Source organism: Oncorhynchus mykiss, chromosome 11 (assembly GCF_057628025.1).
Source record: "Oncorhynchus mykiss isolate SJ-2025 chromosome 11, ASM5762802v1, whole genome shotgun sequence".
Classification (NCBI taxonomy): Eukaryota; Metazoa; Chordata; class Actinopteri; order Salmoniformes; family Salmonidae; genus Oncorhynchus; species Oncorhynchus mykiss.
In genome coordinates this window covers 78809482-78824245 of record NC_143032.1, presented here as the reverse complement: position 1 = coordinate 78824245, position 14764 = coordinate 78809482, and the positions used below count along the sequence as shown (strand labels likewise).

General features: G+C 41.5%; 1 protein-coding gene across 11 annotated transcripts in view; it reads right to left on the bottom strand.

The window, feature by feature from the left end:
- Nucleotides 1-14302, bottom strand: part of slc39a14 (solute carrier family 39 member 14) — a 49586-nt gene extending 35284 nt beyond the window's left edge. For 2 of the 11 annotated variants that reach the window (XM_090191192.1, XM_090191194.1), the window contains exon 1: nucleotides 14035-14264. The gene's annotated coding sequence lies outside the window, so the exon portion shown is untranslated. Of the gene's footprint in view, nucleotides 1-9714; nucleotides 9772-9913; nucleotides 9970-14030 lie in introns of all 11 variants that reach the window. The other 9 variants (XM_090191189.1, XM_036936397.2, XM_090191193.1 and 6 more) reach the window with 9 other exon arrangements.
- Nucleotides 14303-14764: the final 462 nt, after the last annotated feature.

Below are 14764 nucleotides of genomic sequence, written 5' to 3'. Positions count from 1 at the left end.
GGTACAGAGTCAATGTGCTGGGGCACCGGTTAGTCAAGGTAATTGAGGTAATATGTACATGCAGGTAGAGTTATTAAAGTGACTATGCATAGATAACAAACAGAGTAGCAGCAGTGTAAATGCTAATAGTCTGGGTGGCCATTTGATTAGCTGTTCAGGAGTCTGGCCTGGGGGTAGAAGCTGTTTAGAAGCCACTTGGATCTAGCCCTGGCGCCCCGGTACCATTTGTTGTGCGGTAGCAGAGAGAACAGTCTATGACTAAGGTGGCTGGAGTATTTGACAATTTCTAGGGCCTTCCTCTGACTGATTACACTGATGGAGGTGGATTTAACAAGTGACATCAACAAGGGATCATGGCTTTCACCTGGATTCACCTGGTCAGACGGTCATGGAAAGAGTGTTCCTAATGTTTTGTACACTCAGTGTATATTTCTAAACTATGAGATTGGAATTATACTGTGAAATTGTAAAAAAAAAAAAAACATGCATTTTTAGTGTAAGATCACCTGAAATATCAGCCTGTTTTGGTGAGATGGAGTTTTGGCCTGACATCACCAGCCAGTAAATTAGTTAGACCAAGAAGAAAACTTCTCTGCCAATAACAGATGGGTTTTCAGTTTTCCCCTTCCCAAGCCAGACCACTCAGACAGTCCGAGCTAAATTCTTGCTTGAGAAATTCCTCTCTGCTAAGTAGATATTTCTCTTCTTTTTTGACCACAAAAATCACAGTAAGGTACTTCAATTGTTACCCAGAAATGATTTGATATTGAGATAAAAACCAGTTGCACTGGACCTTTAAAATACTGTGGTCCTGAATGGATAAAAAAAAACATAATCCTGTGCAGGGCTGACTCAAGACTTCTCAGGAAGACAAGGTAAAGCAATAGTAGTGAAGAGGTTTACAATGTCCAGGCATGTCTCCAGAGGTTATATTTAGACCACATATAGATAAGGTGGTAGGATCGGTCAACACCAACCAACCTGCCAGGACCCTGGTCTCTGACCTGTGTGTAGGCTACACTGCTGCATAACAAACCTAGGGTTTGGGACTATGACGTAAAAGATCACACATATTTTAGGTTGTTAAAAGGAACATACAGTACTTGACATGGATGGAGAGAGAAGAGACGGGGAACCAATAGGCTACATGGATGGAGAGAGAAGAGACGGGGAACCAATAGGCTACATGGATGGAGAGAGAAGAGACAGGGAACCAATAGGCTACATGGATGGAGAGAGAAGAGACGGGGAACCAATGGCTACATGGATGGAGAGAGAAGAGACGGGGAACCAATAGGCTACATGGATGGAGAGAGAAGAGACGGGGAACCAATAGGCTACATGGATGGAGAGAGAAGAGACAGGGAACCAATAGGCTACATGGATGAAGAGAGAAGAGACAGGGAACCAATAGGCTACATGGATGGAGAGAGAAGAGACGGGGAACCAATGGCTACATGGATGGAGAGAGAAGAGACGGGGAACCAATAGGCTACATGGATGGAGAGAGAAGAGACGGGGAACCAATAGGCTACATGGATGAAGAGAGAAGAGACGGGGAACCAATGGCTACATGGATGGAGAGAGAAGAGACGGGGAACCAATAGGCTACATGGATGGAGAGAGAAGAGACAGGGAACCAATAGGCTACATGGATGGAGAGAGAAGAGACGGGGAACCAATAGGCTACATGGATGGAGAGAGAAGAGACGGGGAACCAATAGGCTACATGGATGGAGAGAGAAGAGACGGGGAACCAATAGGCTACATGGATGGAGAGAGAAGAGACAGGGAACCAATAGGCTACATGGATGGAGAGAGAAGAGACAGGGAACCAATAGGCTACATGGATGAAGAGAGAAGAGACGGGGAACCAATAGGCTACATGGATGGAGAGAGAAGAGACGGGGAACCAATAGGCTACATGGATGGAGAGAGAAGAGACAGGGAACCAATAGGCTACATGGATGGAGAGAGAAGAGACAGGGAACCAATAGGCTACATGGATGGAGAGAGAAGAGACAGGGAACCAATAGGCTACATGGATGGAGAGAGAAGAGACAGGGAACCAATAGGCTACATGGATGGAGAGAGAAGAGACAGGGAACCAATAGGCTACATGGATGGAGAGAGAAGAGACAGGGAACCAATAGGCTACATGAATGGAGAGAGAAGAGACAGGGAACCAATAGGCTACATGGATGGAGACAGGGAACCAATAGGCTACATGGATGGAGACAGGGAACCAATAGGCTACATGGATGGAGACAGGGAACCAATAGGCTACATGGATGGAAACAGGGAACCAATAGGCTACATGGAGACGAGGTCACCAGTGCCCCATCACTGTTCCCACATCGCAACCTAGACCCTAATCCACAAAGTCTCTCAGGAGTACTGATCTATGATCAGTTTTGCCTTTTAAATCATACGGAATCAGATGATATGGATTTATGGACAGATCCTAGATCAGCACTCCTACTCCTTGCGGATACGAGTCCTGATCTGTCAAAGAGTGAAAGAGCGAGTGAGCTCGTCATCGATTACATAACAGTGCAATCAGCAGTGCTATCAAAACAGTGTTGCCCCAATGATTTGTTTTCTCGGGCAGCGGTGGCTAAGTTAGCGTGGCACAGTCTCTGACCTAACATTTTAGAGGTCCTTCCTCTTGGCTGCACAGAAAACATGTTGCTGTTTTATCCCATATCATAAGCCCTCTGAGTGACTTAAAAACTACAACAACATCAATGTGGGGGCCATGAAAGGACATTTTGAATTTTAGATTTGTATTTTTTTTAAATCTTGTCACTGTTCTTTTTAACTTTATTCATTTAAAAAAAAAAATGTTTACATTCGTCAAATTGCTTTGATCAACTTTTATAACTTTTGTTATAGAGGCCAGCTGGCAACTTGTCACGGTAGCTGAATGTGGGTTGTCTGTGCCAGGCTGACTTCACAGTTGAGAGAAGATGTGACACGTTCAGTCAAAAGTTGGGCCTTCATTTAATGATTGACTTTCTCTCATAAATATATGGTTTATCTTAGTTCTCAAAGATGAAAGATGATATTATTAAAAAAAATATACAGCTCTATTTTCAACATACTTTATATCTTGTTTTAGTCATTTGAAAAGTTTAAAAACTGAAAACTTTCTATCATCCTAAAAATTATTTCTGAGATGGTAAAAGAGCCGAGAAGAGGTTTATTTTTTTACCATTTTAATTTAAAACGAATCACAGTAAGGTTCTTGTTAGACAGTAATGATTTGATATTGAGATAAAAAAAAAAAAAAAAAAAATGCTGCCTTTAACTAGCTTTCTACCTTTAACTAGCCTGCGACAGCACAAACAGCTCTGGGATCAGATAAAAATGACCTTTATCTGCAGAGTCAGCAGGAAACTCATGATAGAACTCAGGGAAAGTGGAAGGCAATCAGCAGGAAACTGTGCAGAATTACTATAACAACCTCAAATAAAGGACGGGTGTTCTGTTTCATCACCGCGTCTGCCTGACACCACACTGCCCCAGGTCTGCTAGAGGTTATTCAATGTAGGCTATCACAACACACAGACAGGACATCTAGGAGGGGAGGGGAGGGGTCAATGGAAGGAAGTGAGACGGCGTTACAGTTAGACACTAGACACGACTTTCTCTAAAATCAGCAACAAGTTGTGCCATAAAGGCTATATATATATATATATATATATACGCCATGACATAAACCATATATTTATGAGAGAAAGTCAATCATTAAATGAAGGCCCTACTTTTGACTGAACATGTCACATCTTCTCTCAACTGTGAAGTCAGCCTGGCACAGACAACCCACATTCAGCTACCGTGACAAGTTGCCGGCTGGCCTCTATAACAAAAGTTATAAAAGTTGATCAAAGCAATTTGACGAATGTAAAAAAAAAAAAAAAATTTAAATGAATAAAGTTAAAAAGAACAGTGACGGAACATTTTAAAGTTTGTTTATAAAGTTGTCACAAAATCTTGCTGAAAACAGCACTATCCTGAAGACGTAGGCTAGACACATGATACACCAGCACACTGAAAGAGTTCTCAGCCTACTTTAGAAACATTTGTAATATTCTGTCTCCGACAAAACCACAATTCCCCCGAACTCCACATAGCCTAATAAGGAACAGACGATGTACAGGTTGAAAATCAAAAAGTAATATTCTGTCTCCGACAAAACCACAATTCCCCCGAACTCCACATAGCCTAATAAGGAACAGACGATGTACAGGTTGAAAATCAAAAAGTAACTTGCCAGCTTCAGAAGATCTTTCTCTCCAGACAAGAAAAAAACTGAAGCTTTCGCCTCAGAAACAGGTTGCACTTTGAATCTTCTTCAAGAGGTTTTGACTGACAAGAGTATCTTATAGTGTAGGGGGAGATGGGGGAGGGGTGGGAGGGGGTGTAAACTATGTAGAGGGGAGATGGGGGAGAAAGCCCACAACACAACCCTAACATTCTGTGAGAACGTAATTACAGAGTTCAGTAAAATCTCAGGACAGGTGATGTTATTAACCAACACTGACACTGTCATTAGATGACAAAGCATTTAATAGATCAGGGACACTCAGAAAGCACACACACACACACACACACAAATCCTTCCATTAATAGAATTCCTCACAGTAGTGAAATAATAAATTCCGCAAACTTCCAAAACAGTTTCTGGCAAGATGTCTTTTTTTTTATTAAATACAGTGTGCTTCTTCGCCGAGGGCAGCCTTGTGAGAATCTGTAGGCGAGCGAGTAAACTCCTACTGCCATCCGCTCTTCATGCTAAAGTGCAAACATCCCTGTAGATATTGTTATTCTTCTTTACTGCTGCTCTTTAATTACTTGTTACTTTTATCATTTTATTTTTTAAACTGCACTATCGGTTAGGGGCTCGTAAGTAAGCATTTCATTGCAAGGTTGTATTCCGCACATGTGACTAATTTGATTTGATTATTGGAAAATAAAATTGATAACCTACAATTAAGATTATCCTACCAACGGGACATCAAAAACAAACATTTTATGTTTCACCGAGATGTGTCTAAACGACGAACCGGACAATATAGAGCGAGCGGGATTTTCCATGTACCTCTGGTAAAACGAGGGGAGGGGGTGTGTGACTATTTGTCAATAACAGCTTGTGCGTAATGTCTAATATTAAAGTATTGAGGTATTGCTCGCCTGAGGTAGAGTACCTTATGATAAGCTGTAGACCACACTATCTACCAAGAGAGTTCTCATCTATATTATTCGTAGCCGTCTATTTACCACCCCAGAACGAAGCTGGCACTAAGACCGCTCTCAACCAACTCTATAAGGCCATAAGCAAAGAAAATGCTCACCCTGAAGAGACACTCCTAGCGGCCCGGGAACATTAATGCAGGAAAACTTAAATCAGTTTGACCAAATCTTTACCAGCATGTCACATGTGCAACCAGGAAAAAATTAAATAAATCCTAGATCACCTTTATGCATACAAAACTCTCCCCCGCCCTCCATTTGGCAAATCTGACCATAATTCTATCCTCCTGATTCCTGCTTACAAGTAAAAACTAAAGCAGGAAGCACCCGTGACTCGCTCAATACGGAAGTGGTCAGATGACGCGGATGCTAAACTACATGACTGTTTTGCTAGAACAAACTGGAATATGCTCCGGGATTCATCCAATGGCATTGAGGAGTACACCACCCCAGTCATCGGCTTCATCAATAAGTGCATCAACGACATCGTCCCCACAGTGACTGTACGTACATATCCCAACCAGAAGCCATGGATTACAGGCAACATTCGCGTTGAGCTAAAGGCTAGAGCTTCCGCTTTCAAGGAGCGGGAGACTAATCCGGACGCTTATAAGAAATCCCGCTATGCCCTCAGACGAACTATCAAACAAGCAAAGCGTCAATACAGGATTAAGATTAGATCCTACTACCCCGGCTCTGACGTTCATCGGATGTGGCAGGGCTTGAAAACTATTACGGACTACAAAAAGGGAAACTCAGACACGAGCTGCCCATTTACGCATGCCTACCAGATGAGCTAAATGCCTTTTATGCTCGCGTCGAAGCATGCAACACTGAAGCATGCACAAGAGCACCAGCTGTTCTGGATGACTGTGTGATCACGCTCTCGGTAGCCGATGTGAACAAAACCTTTAAAACAGGTTAACATTCACAAAGCCGCAAGGCCAGACGGTTTACCAGGACGTGTATACAAAGCATGCGCGGACCAAATCTGTAATACCTAAGTTTCAAGCAGACTACCATAGTACCTGTGCCCAAGGAAGTGAAGGTAACCTGACTAAATGATTACCGCCCGTGGCACTCACGTCGGTAGGCATAAAGTGCTTTGAAAGGCTGGTCATGGCTCACATCAACAACATCCTCCCGGACACCCTAGACCCACTCCAATTCGCATACCACCCTCAACAGATCCACAGAGGACGCAATCTCAATCGCACTCCACACTGCCCTTTCTCACCTTGACAAAAGGAAGACCTATGTGAGAATGCTGTTCATTGACAACAGCTCAGCGTCCAACACCATAGTGCCCACGAAGCTCAACACTAAGCTAAGGACTCTAGGACTAAACGCCTCCCTCTGCAACTGGATCCTGGACTTCCTGACGGGCCGCCCCCAGGTGGTAAGAGTAGGCAACAACATGTCTGCCACGCTGATCCTTAATACTGGGGCCCCTCAGGGGTGTGTACTTAGTCCTCTCCCGTATTCCTTGTTCACCAACGACTGCGTGGCCAAACACAACTTCAACACCATCATTAAGTTTGCTGACGACACAACAGTGGTAGGCCTGATCACCGACAACGATGAGACAGCCTGTAGGGAGGTGGTCAGAAAACTGGCAGTGTGGTGCCACACTCAACAACCTCTCCCTCAATGTGAGCAAGACAAAGGAGCTGATCGTGGACTACAGGAAAAGGCGGGCCGAACAGGCCCCCATTAACATCGACAGGTAGTGGAGCGGGTCGAGAGTTTCAAGTTCCTTGGTGTCCACATCACCAACAAACTATCATGGTCCAAACACACCAAGACAATTGTGAAGAGGGCACGACAAAACCTTTTCCCCCTCAGGAGACTGAAAATATTTGCTATTGGTCCTCAGATCCTCAAAAGGTTCTACAGCTGCACCATCGAGAGCATCCTGACCGGATGCATTACCACCTGGTATGGCAACTGCTCGGCATCTGACCAAAAGGCGCTACAGAGGGTAGTGCATACGGCCCAGTACATCACTGGGGCTAAGCTTCCTGCCATCCAGGACCTATATAATAGGTGGGTGGCGTCAGATGAAAGCTCATAAAATTGTCAGACTCCAGTCACCCAAGTTATAGACTGTTCTCTGCAACCGCACGGCAAGCGGTACCAGAGCGCCAAGTTTAGGACCAAAAGGCTCCTCAACAGCTTATGCCCCCAAGCCATAAGACCGCTGAACAATTAATAAAATTGCCACCGACATTGAACCCACCCCCTTTTGTACACTGATGCTACTCGCTATTTATTATCTGTGCATAGACATTTCACTCCCACCTACATATAGAAATGACCTCAACTAACCTGTACCCCCGCTCAGTGACTCTGTACTGGTGCACCCAAAATATAGCCTCGTTATGGTTATTCTTATTGTGTTACTTCTTATTTTAGTCTACTTGGTAACTATTTTCTTAACTCTTCTTGAATTGCACTGTTGGTTAAGGGTTTGTAAGTAAGCATTTCACAGTAAGGTCTAAACCTGTTGTATTCGGCGCATGTGACAAATAAAGTTTTATTTGATTTCATCACGTTGAAACAATAGCTATTGAAGAGAATAAAAGTGGTTTGATGAATGACAGAGATAGCGACAATCAACCCTCTTTAGTCCTAGATAGTCTACTGCATTCCCTCTCTCCCTCATCCCTGATCAAACAGGTCAGATCAAATCCAATCCAATTTTATTTGTCACATGCACCGAAAACAACAGGTGTAGTAGAACTTACAGTGAAATGCTGAATACAACAGGTGTAGTAGACCTCACAGTGAAATGCTGAATACAACAGGTGTAGTAGACCTTACAGTGAAATGCTGAATACAACAGGTGTAGAAGAACTTACAGTGAAATGCTGAATACAACAGGTGTAGTAGACCTTACAGTGAAATGCTGAATACAACAGGTGTAGTAGACCTTACAGTGAAATGCTGAATACAACAGGTGTAGTAGACCTTACAGTGAAATGCTGAATACAACAGGTGTAGAAGAACTTACAGTGAAATGCTGAATACAACAGGTGTAGTAGACCTTACAGTGAAATGCTGAATACAACAGGTGTAGTAGACCTTACAGTGAAATGCTGAATACAACAGGTGTAGTAGACCTTACAGTGAAATGCTGAATACAACAGGTGTAGTAGACCTTACAGTGAAATGCTGAATACAACAGGTGTAGTAGACCTTACAGTGAAATGCTGAATACAACAGGTGTAGTAGACCTTACAGTGAAATGCTGAATACAACAGGTGTAGAAGAACTTACAGTGAAATGCTGAATACAACAGGTGTAGTAGACCTTACAGTGAAATGCTGAATACAACAGGTGTAGTAGACCTTACAGTGAAATGCTGAATACAACAGGTGTAGTAGACCTTACAGTGAAATGCTGAATACAACAGGTGTAGTAGACCTTACAGTGAAATGCTGAATACAACAGGTGTAGAAGAACTTACAGTGAAATGCTGAATACAACAGGTGTAGTAGACCTTACAGTGAAATGCTGAATACAACAGGTGTAGTAGACCTTACAGTGAAATGCTGAATACAACAGGTGTAGAAGAACTTACAGTGAAATGCTGAATACAACAGGTGTAGTAGACCTTACAGTGAAATGCTGAATACAACAGGTGTAGTAGACCTTACAGTGAAATGCTGAATACAACAGGTGTAGTAGAACTTACAGTGAAATGCTGAATACAACAGGTGTAGTAGACCTTACAGTGAAATGCTGAATACAACAGGTGTAGTAGACCTTACAGTGAAATGCTGAATACAACAGGTGTAGTAGACCTTACAGTGAAATGCTGAATACAACAGGTGTAGTAGACCTTACAGTGAAATGATGAATACAACAGGTGCAGTAGACCTTACAGTGAAATGCTAACTTACAAGCCCTTAACTCGATTTTTTGAACTGCATGCAGTTAAGAAGTTAAGAAAATATTTACTAAATAAAGTTTAAAAAATAACAATAACGAGGATACATACAGAGGGTACCGGTAACAAGTAAATGTGCAGGGTAGGTTAGGGTTAGTTGAGGATTATGCTAGTATCTTCTGGCCGGGGAGGTTTTGTTAGACTGCGGTACTTTGGCGACTAAGAACGTATTCTTTAAAACATCCCGCTTTGGGCTGGAAGTGTCCATGTGTAGTACATACAGTGCCTTAAAGTATTCACCCCCCGGATACTTTCTCTACATTTTGTTGTGTCCGAATTTAAAAAGGATTTAATTGAGATTTTGTCACTGGCCTATACACAATACCCTAAAATGACAAAGTGGAATTATGTTTATATACATTTTAACAAATTAAAAGCTGAAATGTCTTTATTCAATAATTATTCAACCCCTTTGTTATGTCAAGCATAAATAACTTCAGGAGCAAAAATGTGGTTTAACCCTTAAAAGTCGATATAAATATAAACTTGTCAAATTTAAACCTGACCGTTTAAGTTAGAGATGTGTTGAATTGTCTCCATTCACCGATGTAACACTTCAGCATCTGTAGTGAAAGGTGACATAGAGAGATGTGTCAGACCATAAGACACCACGAAAATCTGTCTTCTCACAAAGTCGTCTGTAGCGTCTGAACGGTTTGCCCTAAAAACTATTACGACCCGTCTATGGAAAGCTGAGACTCTTACGATGTCAGTGTTTTTCTCTGGGACGCCCACAGACCTCAAGACTTATTGAAGGTCCCCTGTACAAGTCGAGAAAAAAAATCATGGAAGTATACTGAAAAAATATATAAAAACAACATGTAATAATTGCTGTAACGATTTTACTGAGTTACAATTCATTTAAGGAAATGTGTCAATTTAAATCAATTCATTAGGCCCTACTCTATGGATTTCACATGACTGGGCAGTGGCACAGCCATGGGTGAGAATAGGCCTTGGGAGCCAGGCCGTCCCACTGGGGAGCCAGGCCCAGCCAATCAGAATGAGTTTTTCCCCACACAAGGGCTTTATTACAGACAGAAATACTCCTCAATTTCACCAGCTTTCCGGGTGGCTGGTCTCAAGATGATCCTGCAGGTTTAGAAACCTGTATTGGAGGTCCTGGGCTGGCGTGGTTATACATTGTCTGCGGTTGTGAGGCCGGTTGGAAGTACTGCCAAATTCTCTAAAACGACGTTGGAGGCGGTTTGTGGTAGAGAAATTAACATTACATTTTCTGGCAACAGCTCTGGTGAACATTCCTGCAGTCAGCATACCAATTGCACGCTCTATCAAAACTTGAGGAATCTGTGGCATTGTGTTGTGAAACTTTTTGTCCCCCCGTACAAAAGTGCACCTGTTTAATGATCATGCTGTTTAAAATCAGCTTCTTGATATGCCACACCTGTCAGGTGTATCTTGGCAAAGCAGAACTTCTCACTAACAGGGATGTAAACACATTTGTGGACAACATTTGAGAGAAATATGTTTTTTGTTCATTTGGAACATTTCTGGGATTTTTTTATTTCAGCTCAAGAAACATGGAACCAACACTTGTTGTGGTTATATTTTATATTTATATTTTAGTATATGACTGTTTAGTGCAAAAAATAGAAGGATAAATACAATATATATATATATATATATATATTATTTTTGTTTCCTGATCTCTCAGATATAGGTAGACAGTTCAGAATAAACTTCCTTTAATTGTTTATTTTAGGACTGTTGTGCCATGTAGTAAATATGTTATTCAATGTGTTTGTATTGGCTAATAGCAAGAAAGGCCAAATAAATGTTACTAAAACATTTTTTTTTATATATTTTTCGATACTTCAAGGAGTCTTAAAATTCAATATCAAGTAGCAAAATGATCCTTGGTATGAACTTCTTTTAAAAAAATCCATGTAGATTAGTAGAACCCCCCCGGCTTAGACAGGTCTTAACCCGGTCTTAGGTCTTAGACTTATCGGTTGGCAAGTAACATAATACGCTGCATGGACTCAATAATAGTGTTTAAAATGATTTTTGAATGACTACAGCATCTCTGTACACCACACATACAATTATCTTTGGTCACTCGGTTGAGCAGTGACTTTTAAAACTTCTACCAACCAGGGAGGTTGGTAGAAAGACGTCATTAAAAGCAGTCATTGAATATACCTATGAGCACGGTGAAGTTATTGATTACACTTTGCATGATGACTCAATACACCCAGTCACTGCAAAGACACCGGCGTCCTTCCTAACACAGGTGACAAAGAGAAAGTAAACCGCTCAGGGATTTCACCATGAAGCCAATGGTGACTTTAAAACAGTTAAAGTTTAATGGCTGTGATAAGAGAAAACTGAGGATGGATCAACAACATTGTAGTTAGTCCACAATACTAACCTAAATGACACAGAGTGAAAAGAAGGAAGCCTGTACAGAATACAGATATTCCAAAAGATGCTTCCTGTTCGCAATGAGAAACTAAAGTAAAACTGCAAAAAAATGTGGCAAAGAAATGAACTTAATGTCCTGAATAAAAAGGGTTAGGTTCTAGAAAGATCCAACACCACATCACTGAGTACCACTTCATAAATTCAAGCATGATGGTGGCTGCATCTATTATGGGTATGCTTGTCATCGGCAAGGACTAGGGAGTTTTTCAGGATAAAAAGAAACAGAATAGAGCTAAGCACAGGTAAAATGCTAGAGGAAAACAAATTCACCTTTCAGCGGGTCAATAACCTAAAACACAAGGCCAAATCTACACTGGAGCTTATAAAAAAACATTTTTTAAAAACACAACAAGCAATTTTACTGAGTTACAGTTCAAATAAGGGTATCAGTAAATTGAAAAATGAACGAGGCCCTAATCTGTGGCTTCGGGGAGCCCTGCCTAAAGGGTTAGGGTCCCCCACATGGCCATATTTCCATGTTTTACAGTGCTTGTTTATGGAAAACAGATGAAAGACAGCGGCGTACCTTTGCCTAAACATCAGACCGTTACCATGGTTACCCCATGGATATTCAGTCGGAAATAAATCTGCCTTAAAAAAAAAATACCACAAGGATCTCTACAACTCAGAATGTCGAATAAAATATTTACACACGGTTGCACAGTGCATTTGGAAAGTATTCAGTCCCCTTGACTTTTTCCACATTCCTATGCTACAGTCGTATTCTAACTTGTATTAAATTGTAGTTCCCCCTCAATCTACACACAACAATAAAAAAAAACATTTTTTTATTTATTTTAATGTTAGCAAAAAAGTATTCAGACACTTTACTCAGTACTTTGTTTTCACACCTTTGGCAGCGATTACAGCCTTGAGTCTTCTAGGCTACAAGCTTGGCACAACTTTACATGGGGAGTTTCTCCCATTCTTCTCAACAGGTCCTCTCAAGCTCTGTCAGGTTGGATAGGGAGTGTCGCTGCACAGATATTTTCAGGTCTCTCCAAAGATCTTCGATCGGGTTCAAGTCCAGGCTCCGGCTGGGCCACTCAAGGACATTCAGAGATTTGTCCCAAAGCCACCCCTGTAATTGCTGCCAAAGGTTCTTCAACAAAGTACTGAGTAACGGGTCTGAATACTTATGTAAATGTCATGAGTTTTTGACATTTTATATATACATTGGCTAACATTTTTTTTAAACTGTTTTTGCTGTGTCATTATGGGGTATTGTGTGTAGGGGGGGGGGGGGGGGGGGATTTAATACACCTTTGAATAAGGCTGTAACGTATCAAAATGTGGAAAAAGTAAAGGGGTCTGAATAGTTTCCGAATGCCCTGTACATTCTGTTGGTCCTTTTGATGGTAGGTGGTGAGGTTTGCCCAACTTTTTGCAGCAGCCTTTGGTTCTGTCACTTGTATTTTTAATTTCTAAACGCATTGCACATTATGTCAACAATAACTGATTGTGCCACTCACTGCCTGTAACAACAATCTGTTCGTGTACAGATCAGGCCCAGTCAATGTAACAACAATCTGTTAGCGTGCAGATCAGGCCCAGTCAATGTAACAACAATCTGTTCGCGTGCAGATCAGGCCCAGTCAATGTAACAACAATCTGTTAGCGTGCAGATCAGGCCCAGTCAATGTAACAACAATCTGTTCGCGTGCAGCTCAGGCCCAGTCAATGTGACAACAATCTGTTCGCGTGCAGCTCTGGCCCAGTCAATGTAACAACAAGAGCAGGTCCTTGTTTTGTTGACCAATAAAAATCATGCGCCAATAAATGCAATTGTGTGGGGGCCCAATACACATTATTTATTTGTTTAATTTGGGGGGGGGGGGGGTAATTGTTTTAACACTCATTCCGCTATTACTGTAGACATTAAATACATTTAAGGAATTACAATGCATAATTATTACATTTACAGTAGCTCCTTTAACACTGGGCAAAACAGTGTACAGTAAGTGTACATTTCGCATACGCGCAAATATGTTGATGTGATATAAAAGTTAGATGGCTTTATGTTTCTTGAACTGTACCGCAATTGTGAATTGATTCACGTTTAAATTGAGTATTTAGATTTTTACCGGCAAAGCCAATTCGCGTCTAAACAGATCATGTAAGATCATTCCTAAGGAGTAACGTTAGGCTCATTTAGTCCATTATTGAGCTAGCAGCTAACGTTAGCTAACTAGCTTTGTTAGCTAGCCTTGTCAGCTAGCCCATTCACAATGAGACCCCACATTTAGCAAAGCCTATGCATACACGAGACATGTTAACATTGATAATAGTCAGCTAAATTGTATATTCGTGGACTAGCTAGCAAGCTACGACGAAGACAGACCAAGAAGCATCATTGGATGATGTGATGCATGCTCACCTACCCGCTGAAGAAGATCAGCTCGCTAACTAACTCCCGCACGTGTGACGTCTTCCTTACTTTGCATATATATATATATATATATATATATGGCAATCAATCGTCCATAAAGAAGGCACCCTTTTCAATGCATCACAAATGCAACAAAGGCTACTAATCTCCCTCTCTCATGCCAAAGATAACGCTGGACCAGATATGATCTTGTTTCTCGGCCCATTCGCTGTATGAGAAGCAGTGACGTTATAGACCGCCCCTTACGGAGCATTACATTTCGTCCCGGTTTAAAATCAGACTCAATGTGTTTATGTTTGAGCTCTCGTTCCTCACCTCTAAAATATGGTCAAAATTGATATTGTAGTTAAAATATGATTTTCAGGTACTATTCTGATTAGGGCATAATAGACATGAGGACTTATTAGCAGGCTTTGCATTGATATAGCTACTGAATCGTTTTCTGGAATGACACGTTGATGATGACATCCCATTCATGAATGTCGTTAACCAGTCTTTTCTTAGGATTTAGCGCCTTCAAGCGGATATAACAGATATGCCACATATACTTATCACAGGATAGGACCCAATTTGGTCAGTGGTTCCCAGGGGACATTAATTAATGTGTAATAGTTTTAATTCATGCGTAATAGTTAGGTACCACTGACTTGGGCCAGGGTTCCGGTCTTGAAGCACGGATTCGACTGCTCCTACAGTTTTGCTTCGGTACTGCAGTTTAACTG